We start from the raw sequence: 16693 nt of genomic DNA, 5'->3' as shown, positions 1-16693 counted from the left end.
AATGCATGTTTCGTTGAATGATATAGTTGAAAATCAACTTTGGCATTAGATTTCTCTTTGATCATGAAGTTTAATGTGTAATTGGCTCTTGATTGATGAGCTTATGCTTTAGAGTCTGTAATTTTATTAGAGTCAATAGTATTGAAATTAGGCTGTAATTGAAGATTGAAGTAAGCAACGTCCAAAGTAGAAACCTGGAGGAGCTACTACTGCTAGGCAGCGTTGCGTTGCAACGCTACTCTTATTGAAGCCTGTGGTGTTGCAATGCTGGGATGGAGTTGCAACGTTGTTCATCCTAGCCCAAAAAGGCACGCGTTCATGAGCCGGTTCGCACGAGTTGAATTTGGTTTGACCAATTTTAATGGTTTCTAGTTCGGTTCAGCTAAAATTGGACCGGTTCAGCCTCAATTAGAGCATTTGAGGGTCGGTTCGGGTAAGGTCGAGCGGTCCAACCTTAATTTGAAGAAGTTTTGAACTTTTTATGTAAAAATTAGTCATTATAGCTTGCTTAGGATGCCAAAGTTGAACCATATTAGTGTTGTTTAAATATTTATGCATGAGATGTATGTTTTATTTAAATTAAACGTGTATGTTCATATAGTATGCCATGTAGATTTAAAATCTCACCATAGGAAAGCATGTTACATGCATAATCATATGTTATAAGTTAGTTATAATATATAGTATGCATGATTAGGATTTCTAAAGTTTAATATAAGTGTTATATTAAAGTTTGAATGTCTTTGATGTTTGTTATGAATACAAAGCATGTCTATGTTTTATAAGTTGTTATAAAATTGATTTAGATATTTAAAATTAACAACTTGCTTTAATAATTAAAATAGATCGTTATCTTATAAGTTTCGATTACAAACTCAATCGGTTCATAATCCTGTCTAAGGCTAGGGTATCTAAGTTGACGGTTCATGTAACACCTGTTACCTGGGGATTATGGCCGAAATGTTGAGCATTGTTAACCAGTTTTATGAGCTTGCATGAGTGATGTAAGGTTTTAAAATTGGTTTATCACCTAGACATCGTAGGTTAAAATCCAAATATAAACATTATACTTGGATAAATCACATAGACTTAGGGTGTTCATTAGCCGAAATATAACTAAATAAAACAATACCCAAACACTTAGAACACTTCAGTCAGAGATTAATAATATATACGATATATCGTTTTTAGCTTTCACGTCTCCAAGAGTTCACATTGTGAGATCCATGCTCGGCTTCGTGTTACTTTTACCACGACTGCTCAATTTGGAAAGTGTTTGCATGGGTCAATATTAAGGTGAATGGGGGATGTAGTTCATAGTAAGTGGGTGAAGGAAATGTGACAACATATCCTACGGTCTCCTCCATTAGTTTGAACCGTGAGATTCTTATGCGGCGTTTGTTATCATTTTTAGGCGGCAATAGCTAGTTGTTAACCACGACGATCCCCTCGGAGGGTTGTAACATTGGATCCGGAACAACCCAAACTTTAGAAATGAATAGGAGTTTCATAGTTCTATCTTGAACATTGTGTTCCTTTTCAAGGGGAATATTCATACCGTTCTATGAAATCTGAAAATACAGGGTCACACTTACAAGAGTTACTAAGTGTTTGTAAGTTCTTGACCGAAAACGATAACTAAATGACTATAGGAATAAGAGTTATTCTAGATATAGTATTTGGTCAAGGTTGTCTTGCTTTAGTGAAGGATTTCTTTTACTGCCCCTCAATAGCATCTATTGTGACTCACTAAAATATAGTTACAAATTAATAAAGAAATTGGGCACTTCATTACTTATGCTAAAATTGGGTTTAATGCAATAAGTTTAATAAAATTTGTTTAAAGTTTAGCAATGTTGAACTTGATTATACAACTACTGGCTTCCAATAAATTCAACGGAGAAGGGTACTCAAACTGAAAGTCAAATATAAATACAATACTTGTCGTTGACGATTTGAGGTTTGTTTTAATGGAGGAATGTCCTCCTCTTCCCAATTCAAATTGAAGGAACTTTTATCAAAAAGTACCTATGAGCGGAAGCAAGATCGTTCCAAATTCATTGTGACAGAAAAGCAGCATTCACAAACATACATACAAGTTATGCATTTTAAAACAAATTACGACATGCTTTTAACAATAAATACAAAGGAACGAGAGACATACCTCTTGAAGAACTTTTCTTCTGTCTTTCTCTCACTCTCGCTTGGAACAACACCTCTCGCTGTCACTACAACGCCAAGCTAATCGTCTACCAAATCTCGCTTCGCTCAGGAAACGAATAATCTTCTTCACGAACAGGTAGCAACCGGGACACCACCACTCAATGACCTTGGTATTCTCGAAGTGAGAATCTATGAGGTGTGGGCTCTGTTGGATTTGGTAGAGGGAAGGAGGAAAGAACGATCGTATTCAACGACCAAGCAAGTGGGAGAGTTTGAAGTCTATCGTATAGACTGGTGCTTGATCGTTTAGAAAAGTTACACTGTCGTTTAGGAAATCGGGTATGATCGTTTAGACGATCGTTTAGGTAATCTCGCTCTCGCATGCGATCGCTTAGTAAAAGCTACACGATCGTTTAGTAAATTGCGTGTATACATGATCGTTTAGGAAAAACACTTGAGCTGTCATGTAGGCTCTTGTTAGTTGAATGATAGGCCGTGTACAATTAGTGAAGCGATTATTCGATTCTTTTTGCAAAATGAAAACTATTTTCATTTTATCCTTCAGTTATGGAAACTGAATGCAACCTCTAACTTTCACGCACGATTATGGAGAAAACCACAAAAAATTATCTCATAACTGTTTAATTATAAATAAATATAATAATTAACTTATTATATTATATTTATAACCTATAGTTTTAATATCACATCATATGAAATATTTAAACCATAGTTCTTTTCTCCTATACTAGATATAAATAATCCCTTTCCTCTAATTAATGTATCTCATACATCATGTCAATTATATCATATATAACTGAACCAGTTTAATCATATCATATATAATCAAACTCCTTCTTGTCAATTTGAACACTTCAAACTGACCCAAAAATTGATTCTCAACTTGAATCCATTGAACTACCAAAGGGACCTTATGAACTTGTAGCTTGAAGCTCCAACGATACGTGAATAACTGACTAAACTTTTTAGCCACGAGATCCACTATCTGTTAACTGTCAGACACTCCACTAAAGACCGATAGATGCACTATTCTCACCATAGATATATTTTTGTGTCCATCGGATATAACCAATCAACAGTACGATAACCCTTCATAGATGCTCGTAAGTACTGTTGGGCCAACTTACTGTTTTGCCCCCATAGTTACATCTAACTCCTTAAGTATCACTAGTCCTTCTAATGAAAAATACAATATAGTCCTACTAAGAGTGGACACCTCTCGGGCCATGAGATGGCATGTGGCGCCACATCGTTCAAGCCCCAGAATCAACCCTTAAGGGAGCAATCTATCTACTTACCCCTGTTTTGGTGAAGGAGTGAATTCCATCTTTGTAGCTGAGTTCCTAACTCTCAAATCAGACGAATCCCCAAAGTGGTAGGTTTGAGTTGGCAATCTGGCCACTCACACCCATGCAAATTAAAGGACCACCTTCAAAGGCAGGAGTTCCCAACTCACTCAGGATTAAGAGTATGTTACCTATGGTCATCCTAGTGAAGTGAAGTCTCTGTCATGAATGACGTTATATAACGAGACTAATACACTTCGTGGTCCAGTCTTATACAAACTCATTTTATAGGATGCCCCCGCTCGTATGTCTCCACATGAATGATTAGGATCAAACCATCTGTAGCACGTTGCAATACTTGTAACAATCTACAAAGCGAGTCGCATCCGTAGTGTCACCAGGATAAGGTTTCCCTCCTATACCCATATACTACATACCATTTTTGTTATCACTTAAGGCATGATCCACTTGTATGTCTCCACATGCATGCTTAAGTTACAACGATAACCAGGAATCTTAGTTTATTGGTTTGTGGTAAAACAAATAAAAAGTCCTATGTTTCATAGAAAATGGTGAAGAAAATATCATATATTATTACATCACAAATATTTGTTCAATACAGTGTTTACAAACTACAGAACCCAACGAGAGTTTAGGGCATCATTCCCAACAATCTCCCACTTGTCTTAAAGTGAGTGGAGTATACATTACAACAAGTACAAACCAGTAAACTAGGGCACTAAGGCCAAATACAAAACTTCTCACTTGCCCTAGTTCAACCGCGGGCGGTCTAGTAGTCTCATGCTTTGAAGGTGACCCTAAAAAACTGTATCCGTGAGAGCCTCGTAAAAAGGTCGGCAACGTTGTGCTTCAAAGCGATCTTCGTGACTATCACGTCTCCTCGATGCACTATCTCGTGGATGAGATGATACTTCCGCTCTATATGTTTATCGCACTTGTGACTCCTGGGCTCTTTAGAGTTTGCCATAGCACCACTATTGTCACAGAAGAGGGTGATGGGCCTAGACATGTCTGAAACAACTTCCAGATCAATCAGGAACTTCCTAAGCTAAACGACCTCCTTAGCAGCATCACAAGTCGCTACATACTCGGCCTTTATCGTGGAGTCGGCGATGCACCCCTACTTAGTGCTTCACCATACTACAGCTCCTCCGTTAAGAGTGAACAACCCTAAAGTGGATTTTCTAGAATCCTTATCAGTCTAAAAGTCAGAGTCCGTGTATCTAGCAAGGATCAAATCCTTAGTTCCATACACGAGCATGTAGCTCCTCGTTCTCTGAAGATACTTGAGGATGTTCTTCTATAAAGTCAACTGGAGCCCTCCCACTACCACAACTGAGACGACGTGCCCAGTGTCTACTCGTTTCGTCATCTCTTCAGCCTCTAGCTACCACAAGGATTTAATCCCCCCTAAAAAGAAGAACAAACATGATTAGTAACCATAGAGTAAATAATCCAGGTAAGATCATCATTCTCCACTAAACAGGTTTCCAAAATTAGTAAATCATATTTACCTAATTTTTCCTTGGTCTTAGCCTTTTTCTTCTCCTTGATCTAGCGAGGACAATTCCATTTTCAATGCCCATCTTGTTTACAATAGAAACACTTTCCTTTGTCAACAGGTGCTGGTAGCCTACCCCGCTGGACGACGGGATGTGGGTTAGCAGGTGCCTTTTTCTTCCTCTTACCACCATTTTTTTACTTCCACTTAGAAGTGTTAGAAGTAGAAGGTTCAAACTTTGTTCCTGAGGTCGAACCTTTGTGGAACTTCTTTGATGACGAGGCTACATTTGCCTCACAAACTTTATTCTTCTTACTTTTCAGTAAGGATTGGAATGTCTGCAACTCGTTGAGAAGAGTTGTAAGGGTATAGTCCACTTTGTTCAGAATTGCATTACTGACAAAGTGTAGGAAGCTATCCAGCAACGAGTGCAGAATGATGTTAACCTGGTTGCCCTCATCGATGCATGACCCATTCATCTCCGCCACATTGAAGTGGACCATCATGTTAAACACATGTTCACGAACAGATGTTTCTTCCTCCATTTTGGAGTTGAAGATGCATTTCAGTGTCTCATGATTGTGTTGTCCAGACGGTTGTCCGAACATTCCTCGCAGAGACTTCATGATCTCACGTGCTGAGACCATAGGCTCATGCTTCTTGGCCAAAACGTCATTAAGACTGACGAGATATAAGCTCGAGCCTTCTTATTCGCCTGTGTCCAATGCTCATAGGCCTCTTGAACATTTCAATGGTATTCTGAGGTGGAATAGAAGGACACTCCTCTGTAAGGACAAATCGTAAATCATCGATGATTAATATGGTTGTGATCGTATGCTTCCAACTAGCGTAGTTTTCACCAGTTAGTTTGTCGGCGCTTAATAGAGCTAATATGGCTATAGCCATATTTATGTTGCTGAAAAACGAACAAACTTAATAAGTCTATGCAATACCACATTTTAACACCAATTTTAGTTTTAGTAAAATAGTTTCGAAGTACCCTAAATGAAAAGACTTCTATTTCGCAATGATGCCTTAGCGAGGCAGGATAAACGTCACCGGTGGGGTGATCAGATGCCCCTTCTCTCAGATGAGACACTTTCAACCATTAGGTAGAAAAAACTCTTGTAACTGACCCTAACAATCACCATTTTTTGGTCCAGAACTGTTAACCTTTAACAATTCTGCATAAGTGTAACCCCTCATTTTTAGCCCTAGAGTCCTAGCCTAATGCGCCCACCGTAGGAAACAAGTAAATTAGACAAGAGGCTAAAGTGATATTATCCTATACAGGAGATTAGATAAAGAGTCGTGCAAACCTGTCATCCTATAGAGGGACACTTCCAAAGTGCCTCGAGGTGAGGCACATAAACGTTATCCAACCTAACGAGAGAGACCGTGGGATATGCTATCGCACATTTCGCTCCTACTTAATATGAACATTCTCTCCATTCACCTTGATACTAACCTACCCAAATACCATCCTTTAGGGAGACACTCCCAAGGTTCCATGAGGCCGAGGATATATCTCACAGTTTGAACATAAAGGGAGAAATGTGAAGAGGTTTAAATGAAGTATCATATACCCCAAGTACCTTCCACTGAAGGTTCTACCTAGGAGTTCATTAACTTAGACCATCTGGCTACTGATTTTATCTAAGTTAGTTTAATTTACTTAAAAAAAACTCTTGTCTTTGATATTAAACAAGTTCAAGTAGTCTCATTAAAGTCTTTAATGGTATGTCCTCAAATTTGCATGTATGCATCAAATCTATCTAATTCACCGTTCCAGATAGGTTCTCAGGTAGGGGTGTTCCGTTTCTGTCAACTTAAGTATCTCAGCCTAGACAGAACCCACCTTAGACAAAAGGTCCCTTATAGATAGATTTGCTACACTTTTAATCTTTTATTAGTCGATTTAATCCTATTAAACTGATTAAAAGATTAAACCTTAGGTTTCTAATCTCATTAGAACCGTGATCTTAGGTCTATCTCCACCAATTTTTAAAACACTTTTAAAACCATGATTCAAGCCTAAGTTTGCATGCATGTCTTTCTTATTGATTTTAGTTCTAATTTCCCTTATAACACTTATAAAAGAAACAACCAAAACCCATACACATTGCCATACACAACTAGGTATTTATAACACTTATAAATTTAACCCATGTGTCATTCTTAATGCAATGTCCATTCATTACTATATATAACTATTATATACTTGTAATGAACTAAGCAAACATGCTTCCATACACCCTTATACTATAATACTTATAATATAAAGATGATGCATGTCTATGCTTAATGCATGCATAAATATAACTCTTATGCTATATGATGCATGAGCATACTCTTATGTAATTTTAAATCATGCAAACTACTATATCATAACACTTATAACATAGAGATGATGCATGACCAATGCATAATATAAGGTGGCATTTCAACTATATGGCATACCATATGACATATAATCAAACATACGTCCTATGTACATTCACCAAAGATTAATGGACCAGGATGATCAGCCTCAAAACCGGACATAAAATTCTATCTATTACATAACACCATCAAGCAAACTGATTCACAGTCGAATCGGGTCTTGAACCGCCTGGGTGAAACCTCCCTGATCGTTTAGTAAACTGGCCGAGTATCCACAATCGTTTAGCTACGATTGAATACCATTTACAATGCGATGAAGCATGAGGCAATCAATCGTTTAGCATACTAACATTGAACTTGCAAGTCTAAACGATCGTTTAGACGATGACGTTGTTGTGAAACACAATCATCTAGACGATCATAGAGCAAGCGCTCAGGTAACATTTTACTCCGCGATCGTGTAGTCAATAACTAAGCGATGAAGCTTGCTGAGCTACACGATCATTTAGTGCGCGTGCGTCAACCTTGCTGCCGAGTATCCTATACTCAACGATCGCTTACCTCATCGTTTACACGATCTGAGCAACACTTAGTTGTCTTCTTCCTCAAAGTACAGTGCAACTTCTTGCCTTGAAGCTTCATCACGAGTGACTCATAAGACTCAAACTCTTTGAATTACAGACTCGATAACAAGTTAATATGCCAAAAAACACAGGGGCCTTTACAATTAATTTTGAATGTGAAAGAATTAAATAACCAGAGACAACCATCCCAGAAAACTCTATTAATCTACATCCACAAAACTATTTAACACTTAAACAGAATGTAGACATGTTTTACCCATCGAGAGTGTAAATGCTATTCTATACAACAATGGATTTGGAATATCAAAACCTGACTCTGATACTAATTGTAGGAACTTTTATCAAAGAGTACCTATAAGCGGAAGCAAGATCGTTCCAAATTCATTGTGACAAAAAAATAGCATTCACAAACATACACACAAGTTATGCATTTCAGAACAAATTATGGCATGCTTTTAACAATAAATACAAAGGAACGAGAGACATACCTCTTGAAGAACTCTTATTCTGTCTTTCTCTCATTCTCGCTTGGAGCACCACCTCTCGATGTTGCTGCAACGCCAAGCCGATCGTCTACCAAATCTCGCCGTCGCTCAGCAAACGAATGGTCTTCTCCACGAACAAGCAGCAACCGGGACACCACCACTTGGTGACCTTGGTATTCTTGGAGTGAGAATCCAGGAGGTGTAGGCTCTATTGCATTTGATAGAGGGAAGAAGGAAAGAACGATCGTATTCAATGACCAAGCAAGTGGGAGAGTTTAGAGTCTATCGTATAGGCTGGTGCTTGATCGTTTAAGTAATCGGGTATGATCGTTTAGACGATCGTTTAGGTGATCTCGCTCTCACACGTGATTGCTTAGTAAAATCTATACAATTGTTTAGTAAACTATGCGTGTACACAATGGTTTAGGTAAAACACTTAAGCTGTCGTGTAGGCTCTGGTCAGCTAAACGATAGACCATGTACAATTACTGAAGCGATTATCGATTCTTTTTGCAAAATGAAAACTATTTTCATTTTATCTTTCAGTTATGAAAATTGAATGAACCTCCCACTTTCACGCACGGTTATGGAGAAAACCACCAATAATTATCTCATAATTATTAAATTATAAATAAATATAATAACTAACTTATTATATTATATTTATAACCTATAGTTTTAATATCACATCATATGCAACATTTAAATCATAGTTCTTTTCTCCTCTACTAGATATAAATCATAATTGTATCATTTTTCTCCAATTAATGTATCTCATACATCATGTCAATTATATCATATATAACTGAACTAGTTTAATCATATCATACATAATCAAAATCCCTTTTGTCAAATTGAACACTTCAAACTGACCAAAAAACTGATTCTCAACTTGAATCAATTGAGCTACCAAAGGGACCTTATGAACCTGTAGCTTGAAGCTCCAATGGTACGTGAATAACTGACTAAACTCTTTAGCCACGAGATTCACCATCCGTTAACTTTCGGGCACTCTACTAAAGGCCGATAGCTGCACTCTTCTCACCACAGATATATTTCTGTGTCTATTGGGTATCAATAGTATGATAATCCTTCACAGATCCTCATAAGTACAACTGAGCCAATTTACCGTTTTGTCCCTATAGTTACATCTAACTTTTTAAGTACCACTGATCCTTATAATGAACAATACAACATAGTCCTACTATGTATTGTTGGATCGACACTAGCACGCAGTGGAAGACATCAAGATCCATAAGTACTCTAATTGATTAATTTTGGCAGAAAAGAAACATGCTAAAACAGAGTTTAATGGGTTTCAAGAACATACCTTGGTCGAACTATTGAAATCTTGATTTCCAGCTGCAAGATCCTCCTAATCCTTATGTAGATCACCACAAGATCTTCCCTACTATCCTTTTAGTGCTCTAGATTGAGTTGTGGGACTCAAAATAAGTTGGAATCAAAGGGAATATGGAGAAAGTTCACTGAACCAACCCATTGAAGAATACCTTCTTCATTCAAATTTTCCAGCAAAAATTCAATCGGTTCATCACCTTCAACTTTACTCCAACCTCTTCAATATATTGTAGACTATCATGCAAAGAGATGTGCTGCATGAAATGCAACTCATGATTGGAGTTTAATGAAGGAAGAGGTGATGAGTTTCTAGTGAGCAACTATTGAAGATGAACATGGAAAAACACTTTTTTCCTTTTGTGTAATTTTCTATTTCCAAAATCTAAAATTGATTTTAAAATCATATTTTTTTTTCTAAAATTAAAATTTATTAATTTTACAAATTTATTTCATAAATTAGTTTTCTAATAAAATTGATAAATAATTATTTAAACAATTTAAACAATTATAATTAATTTAATATCCAATATTAAATTAATTTTTATATAAATTCATCTTCATATATTTAAATCATATTTAAATATATTTTCTCCAATTATGTTTGATCCTAATTTGAACGTTTCAAATTAACTTATCACGGTATTCTAGAGCTAATCCATTTTCGAGCTAGTAGGGGGACCTCATGGACCTATAGATCATGGGCTCTAACGATCCAAGATTAATCGGCTAAACTCATTAAACCGATCTAACCCCCATTCGTTAACTAATGGGTCACTCCACTAAAGCCCATAGTTGAACTCCCTTTACTGTAGATATATTATGTCCACTCGATATAACCATGATTAGTAAGTTAACCCTTCACAGGTTGTTCGTAATAACGGTTGGGTCAAATCTCTGTTTTACCCCGAAATTACCTCTTGTTTCTTAAGTCTCCATTGATCCCCTAATGAACAATTTTTTTGTGATCCAATCATAAAACCGAGTCCCTCTCATGCCAAATGAGAGAGCGAGATCCCTTATTCAAGCCCTAGAATCAACACTTAAGTGAACAACCTCTCTACTATCCCTAAAGCGGGTTGGAGTAAATTCTTTCTTGCACCCTATGTCCCCAGCTATCTATCCGATCTTATCCCTGAAATTGGAGTCTTATTGAGCCGGCGCTGTTGAGCCAACTCTCACCTATGCAAATCTAAGGGTAATTCCAGATAAACAGGAGTTCATAGTTAGCTCAGGATTAAGGTCAAGTTACCTAGGTCATCGCTTTGAAATAATCAATCTTAAATAGTAAACAATGTTATAAAGTAAGAGTGACTCATTTCGTGGTCCGATCTTGTACAAACTCTTTTGCACAACCCGCACTCCTCATGTCTAACATGAATGAATTACGATCACTTTGTTTGTAGCACTTTACAACTCCTTGTAACAAGTACAGAGCAGACCACATCCAATAGTGTTAACAAAATAAGGTACCTAATCTTATCCATATATTATAGATCATTTTGACTATTTACTCGGACCTGATCTACCTTTATGTCTCCACATAAAGTTCAAGTACTCATCCAATAGTCATGAGACTTTTAGATTTATTAGATTTCTATTCAAGCAATAGATTTATTCAATAACACCTTTACTGAATTTTCAGAATAAGTTCCATTGTTTACATACCACGAGTTTTAGGACATAAAACCCAACAAACTCCCACTTGGACTAAAACTCCAGTGGTAACTTATAGATTCGATATATAAGACTAAGTTTTTGAGTTTTATAGAGAAATACAATAAACTAGGGCATCCCATACCCATCTTCGCAGCAGAAGAAATCAGGATCCATAAGTGTTCTAATTGATTAATTTTGGCATAAAAGAAACATGCTAAAATAGTGTTAACGGGTTTCACGAACATAACTTGGCTAAACCATTGAAATCTCTATTTCCAACTGCCAAATCCTTCTAATCCTTATGTAGACCATGACAAGATCTTCCCTACTATCCTCTTGATGCTCTAAATTGAGTTGTGGGACTCAAAATAAGTTGGAATAAAAGAGAATATGGAGAAAGCTCACTGAACCAATCCATTGAAGAACACCTTATTCATCCAAATTTTTCAGCAAAATTTCAATCGGTTCATCACCTTCAACTTTACTCCAACCTCTTCAATATATTGCAGACTATCATGCAAAGAGATGTGCTGCATGAGATGCAACTTATGCTTGGAGTTTAGTGAAGGAAGAGGTAATGGGTTTCTAGTGAGCAACTATTGAAGATGAACATGGAAAAACACTTTTTTCCTTTTTGTGTAATTTTCTATTTCCAAAATATAAAATTGATTTTAAAATCATATTTTATTTCTAAAATCAAAATTTATTAATTTCATAAATTAATTTTCTAATAAATTAATAAATAATTATTAAACAATTTAAATAATTCTAATTAATTTAATATCCAAAATTAAATTAATTTTTACACAAATTCATCTTCATATATTTAAATCATATTTAAATATATTTTTTCCAATTCTGTTTGATTCTAATTTGAACGTTTCAAATTAACTTATCACGCTACTTTAGAGCTAATCCATTTCTGTGCTAGTAGGGGGACCTCATGGACCTATAGATCATGGGTTCCAACGATCCAAGATTAATCCGCTAAACTTATTAGACATATCTAACCCCCATTCGTTAACTAACGGGTCACTCCACTAAAGCCCATAGTTGAACTTCCCTCACTGTAAATATATTATATCCACTCGATATAACCATGATTAGTAAGTTAACCCTTCACAGGTTGTTCATAATAACGACTGGGTTAAATCTCTGTTTTACCCTTGAAATTATCTTTTGTTCCTTAAGTCCCCACTGACCCCCTAATGAACAATTGTTTTGTGATCCAATCAACAAAATCGAGTCATTCTCATGCCAAATGAGAGGGTGGGATCCCTTTTCCAAGCCCCAAAATCATCACGTAAGGGAACAACCTCTCTACTATCCTTAAAGCGAGTAGGAGTGAATTCCCTCTTGCACCCTATGTCCCCAGTTATCTATCTAGTCTTACCCCTGAAATAGGAGTCTTATTGAGCCGGCGCTGTTGATCCAACCCTCACCTATGCAAATCTAATGGTAATTTCAGATAAATAGAAGTTCATAGTTAGCTCAGGATTAAGGTCAAGTTACCTAGGTCATCGTTTTGAAATAGGTAGTCTTAAACAGTAAAAATGTTATAAAGTAAGAATGACTCATTTCGTGGTCCGATCTTGTACAAAATCTTTTGCACAAGGACACCCTCACTCCTCATGTTCAACATGAACGAATTAGTATCACTTCATTTGTAGCACCTTGATATTGACGCATACATTCGCTCTCCGTAGGGAGGTCACTTCCAGGGTAGGTGGTATTCTGTAGACATAAAACCCAACAGTGTGGACACCTCTCAGGCCATGAGAAGGCGAGTGGCGCCACATCGTTCAAGCCTCAGAATCATCTCTTAAGGGAGCAATCTATCTACTTACCCTTTCTTCGGGGAAGGAGCGAATTCCATCTCGTGTAGCTGAGTTCCCAGCCCCCCAATCAGACGAATCCCCAAAGTGGTAGGTTTGAGTCGGCAATCTGGCCAGTTGCACCCATGCAGATCAAAAGACTGCCCTCAAAGGCAGAAGTTCCTAACTCACTCAGGATTAAGGTCATGTTACCTATGTTCATCCTAGTGAAGTGAAGTCTCTGTCATGAATAACGTTATATAACGAGACTAATACACTTCGTGGTCTGGTCTTATACAAACTCATTTGTATAGGACGCCCCCGCTCGCATGTCTTCACATGAATCATTAGGACCAGACCATCTGTAGCACATGATAACACTTGTAACAATCTACAAAGTGAGCCACATCCGTAGTGTCACCAGAATAAGCATGAAGCCATGGTCACTACACATGAGATCATGGAGTTGTTGCAAGAGATGTTCGGGTAACCGTCTTCCTCGACACGAGATGAAGCTATAAAATACATTTATAACTCCCACATGAAAGAAGGGACCTCTGTTAGAGAACATATCTTGGACATGATGGTCCATTTCAACATTGCAGAAGCTCATAGCACTGTCATAGATGAAAGGAGTCAAGTTAGTATGATAATGGAATCTCTTCTAAAGAGCTTTCTGACATTTCGTACTAATGCAGTAATGAATAAGCTTGATTATAATTTGACCAATTTTTTGAATAAACTACATACTTATCAATCCTTCATGAAAAATAAGGAAAGTGAAGCAAATATTATTTCACAAAAGAAATCTCTGATAGATCTTCCTTTGGAATGAAACCTTCAGAGAACAAGAAGTATGTTTCTTCTTCAAAGGATAAGAGTATCCAGATGAAGAAGAAAGGAAAAGGGAAGAAAAAGACCCTTTCTAAAAACAACAAGAGTAAAGGACCCAAAGAAAAATGTTTCCACTGAAAAGAGAGCTGAAAAGAGAGCTGGAAACGCAATTGCACGCAGTATCTTGCTGAAAAGAGAGCTGAAAAGGCAAAACAAGGTAATCAGATTTACTTGTAATTGAAACTTGTTTAGTGGAAAGTTTTCACTAAACCTGGAAATTAAATTTAGGTGCCGCTAACCATATTTGTACTTTTCTTCAAGAAACTAGTTCTTGGACTAAGTTTTCAGATAATGAAATGACTTTCAAGGTGGGAACGGGTGAAGTCATTTCAGCAGAAGCAGTGGAAGACGTCAAGTTATATCTTGAAGACTCTGATATTTTGCTTGAAAATGTATACTATGTACCCAAAATGAACAGGAATTTAATCTCCATTTATTGTTTATTAGAAAATATGTACAAAGTAACTTTTGATAGTAATGAAGTGTTCATTAGTTCAAGAAGTGTTCGTGTTTGTTCTACTAGACGAGAATAACTTGTATGTGTTAAAACCAACTGAAGAAAAAAACCAACTTGTATGTGTTAAAACCAACTGAAGAAAAAAACCATGTTAAATATAGAGATGTTTACGGTAGAAACTCAAAATAAAAAATGAAAGATTTCTCTCAATGCCTATCTTTGACACCTAAGATTTGGTCACATAGATCTCAACAGGATTGAGAGATTAGTAAAAAACGGTCATCTAAATCAGTCAGAAGACAGTTCATTACTTCCATGTGAATCATGTCTTGAAGGTAAAATGAAGAAAAGATCCTTTACAGGAAAATGTCTTAAAGCCAAAGAACCTATAGAACTCATCCATTCAGACCTTTGTGTCTAATGTATGTGAAAGCTTGAGAAAGAGATGAATATTTCGATAGTTTTGTTGATGATTATTCGAGATATGACTATATTTACTTATGGGTCACAAGTCTGAAACTCTTCAAAAGTTCAAAAAATTTAAGACAAAAGTTGAAAACTTATTAAATAAAAGAATAAAAACATTTGGATTAGATCGAGGTGGTGAGTATATGGATTTACAATTCCAGAACTATCTAGTAGACCATAGAATTCAATACCAGTTCACAACACCTGAAGCACCACAACAGAATGGTGTTGTAGAAAAGAGAATCAAACTTTGTTGGACATGGTTTGTTCGATGATGACTTATGCTCAGTTACCTCAATCTTTTTAGGGGTATGCAGTCCATATTGCTGTATTGAACATTGTTCCCTTAAAAAGTGTTTCAGAAACACCATATGTGTAACACCCCGAATTTTGTTCTTAATGTATTTTCAATATTTTCTAGTATTATAGGGCATTTTTGGAATTTTGGAAATCCATGTACTTATTGTGATTTAATTTCTAAAAAAGGGGTGTTTCGGTTTAATGGTTTAATCGGAGGGAAGTTATGGAAATTGGACTTTTAATGTCACACAAATTTAATTTGAAATTAATGTCCAAAATTAATTTCATTTTGGAAGGGGGTTATGTCGCACAAATTAGTTTGAAATTAATGTCAAGAATTAATTTTATTTTGAAAGGGGCTTATGTAGCATAAATTTAGTTTGAAATTAATATCAAGAATTAATTTCATTTTGGAAGGGGGTTATGTCGCACAAATTAGTTTGAAATTAATGTCAAGAATTAATTTTATTTTGAAAGGGGCTTATGTAGCATAAATTTAGTTTGAAATTAATATCAAGAATTAATTTAATTGTGGAAGGGGGTGAGTTAAATTCTTTGTGAATTAAGAATTTTAAGGAAGAAAAGGATTAAAAGTTGGAAGCAGGGTCTGATTGAAGGAAGATTTTGGAGATTGGAATCTTGAGGGTGGTTGATGCTCAGGCTTCGTTGGGGAATTGAATACAAAGATTGATTATTGAAGACTGCCGCTTGGATCGATATCTGAATCTAGTATCGAGGTAAGTAATCTTACTACTAAAATTGCCCACGGGCCAAACACTAGATATATGCTAGCATGATAGATGAATATTATGACAGAATGATAGCATGATAGACAGATAGAATAGTATGACCGATATATGTTCTTGTATGAGAATCTAAAAGATTTATTTGTGTACATAGATACTTGCATGCTAGCATGAGATGATACTTGATTCCATGAGGTTGTATTTGATATGAGGATATTGAGGCATATATGTATGTTGTAGATCCATGATTTTGAAGTGTATACGTATGTTAAATAACCATATTATGATACTTATGATGTTGAGACTGTGATAGTGTCCTTATTGATTAGTTAGATGTCCACTAGATGTTGTGTTTTCTTTTGGATTCACTAGAGATTGCGTTTCTTTCGAGATTCACCAGAGGTTGTGTTTCCTTCGGGGTTCACCAGAGAATGTGCTTCCTCCGGGATTCACCAGGGGTTGTGTTTCCTTCGCGATTCACCAAGGGTTGTGTTTCCTTCAGAATTCACCATGGGTTATGTTTCCTTCAGGATTCATCATAGGTTGTGTTTCCTTT

The sequence above is a fragment of the Benincasa hispida genome, chromosome 10 (genome assembly GCF_027475165.1).
Source record: "Benincasa hispida cultivar pf3 chromosome 10, pf3_genome.v1.1, whole genome shotgun sequence".
In the NCBI taxonomy this organism is placed as follows: Eukaryota; Viridiplantae; Streptophyta; class Magnoliopsida; order Cucurbitales; family Cucurbitaceae; genus Benincasa; species Benincasa hispida.
This window is presented reverse-complemented; position numbering follows the sequence as displayed.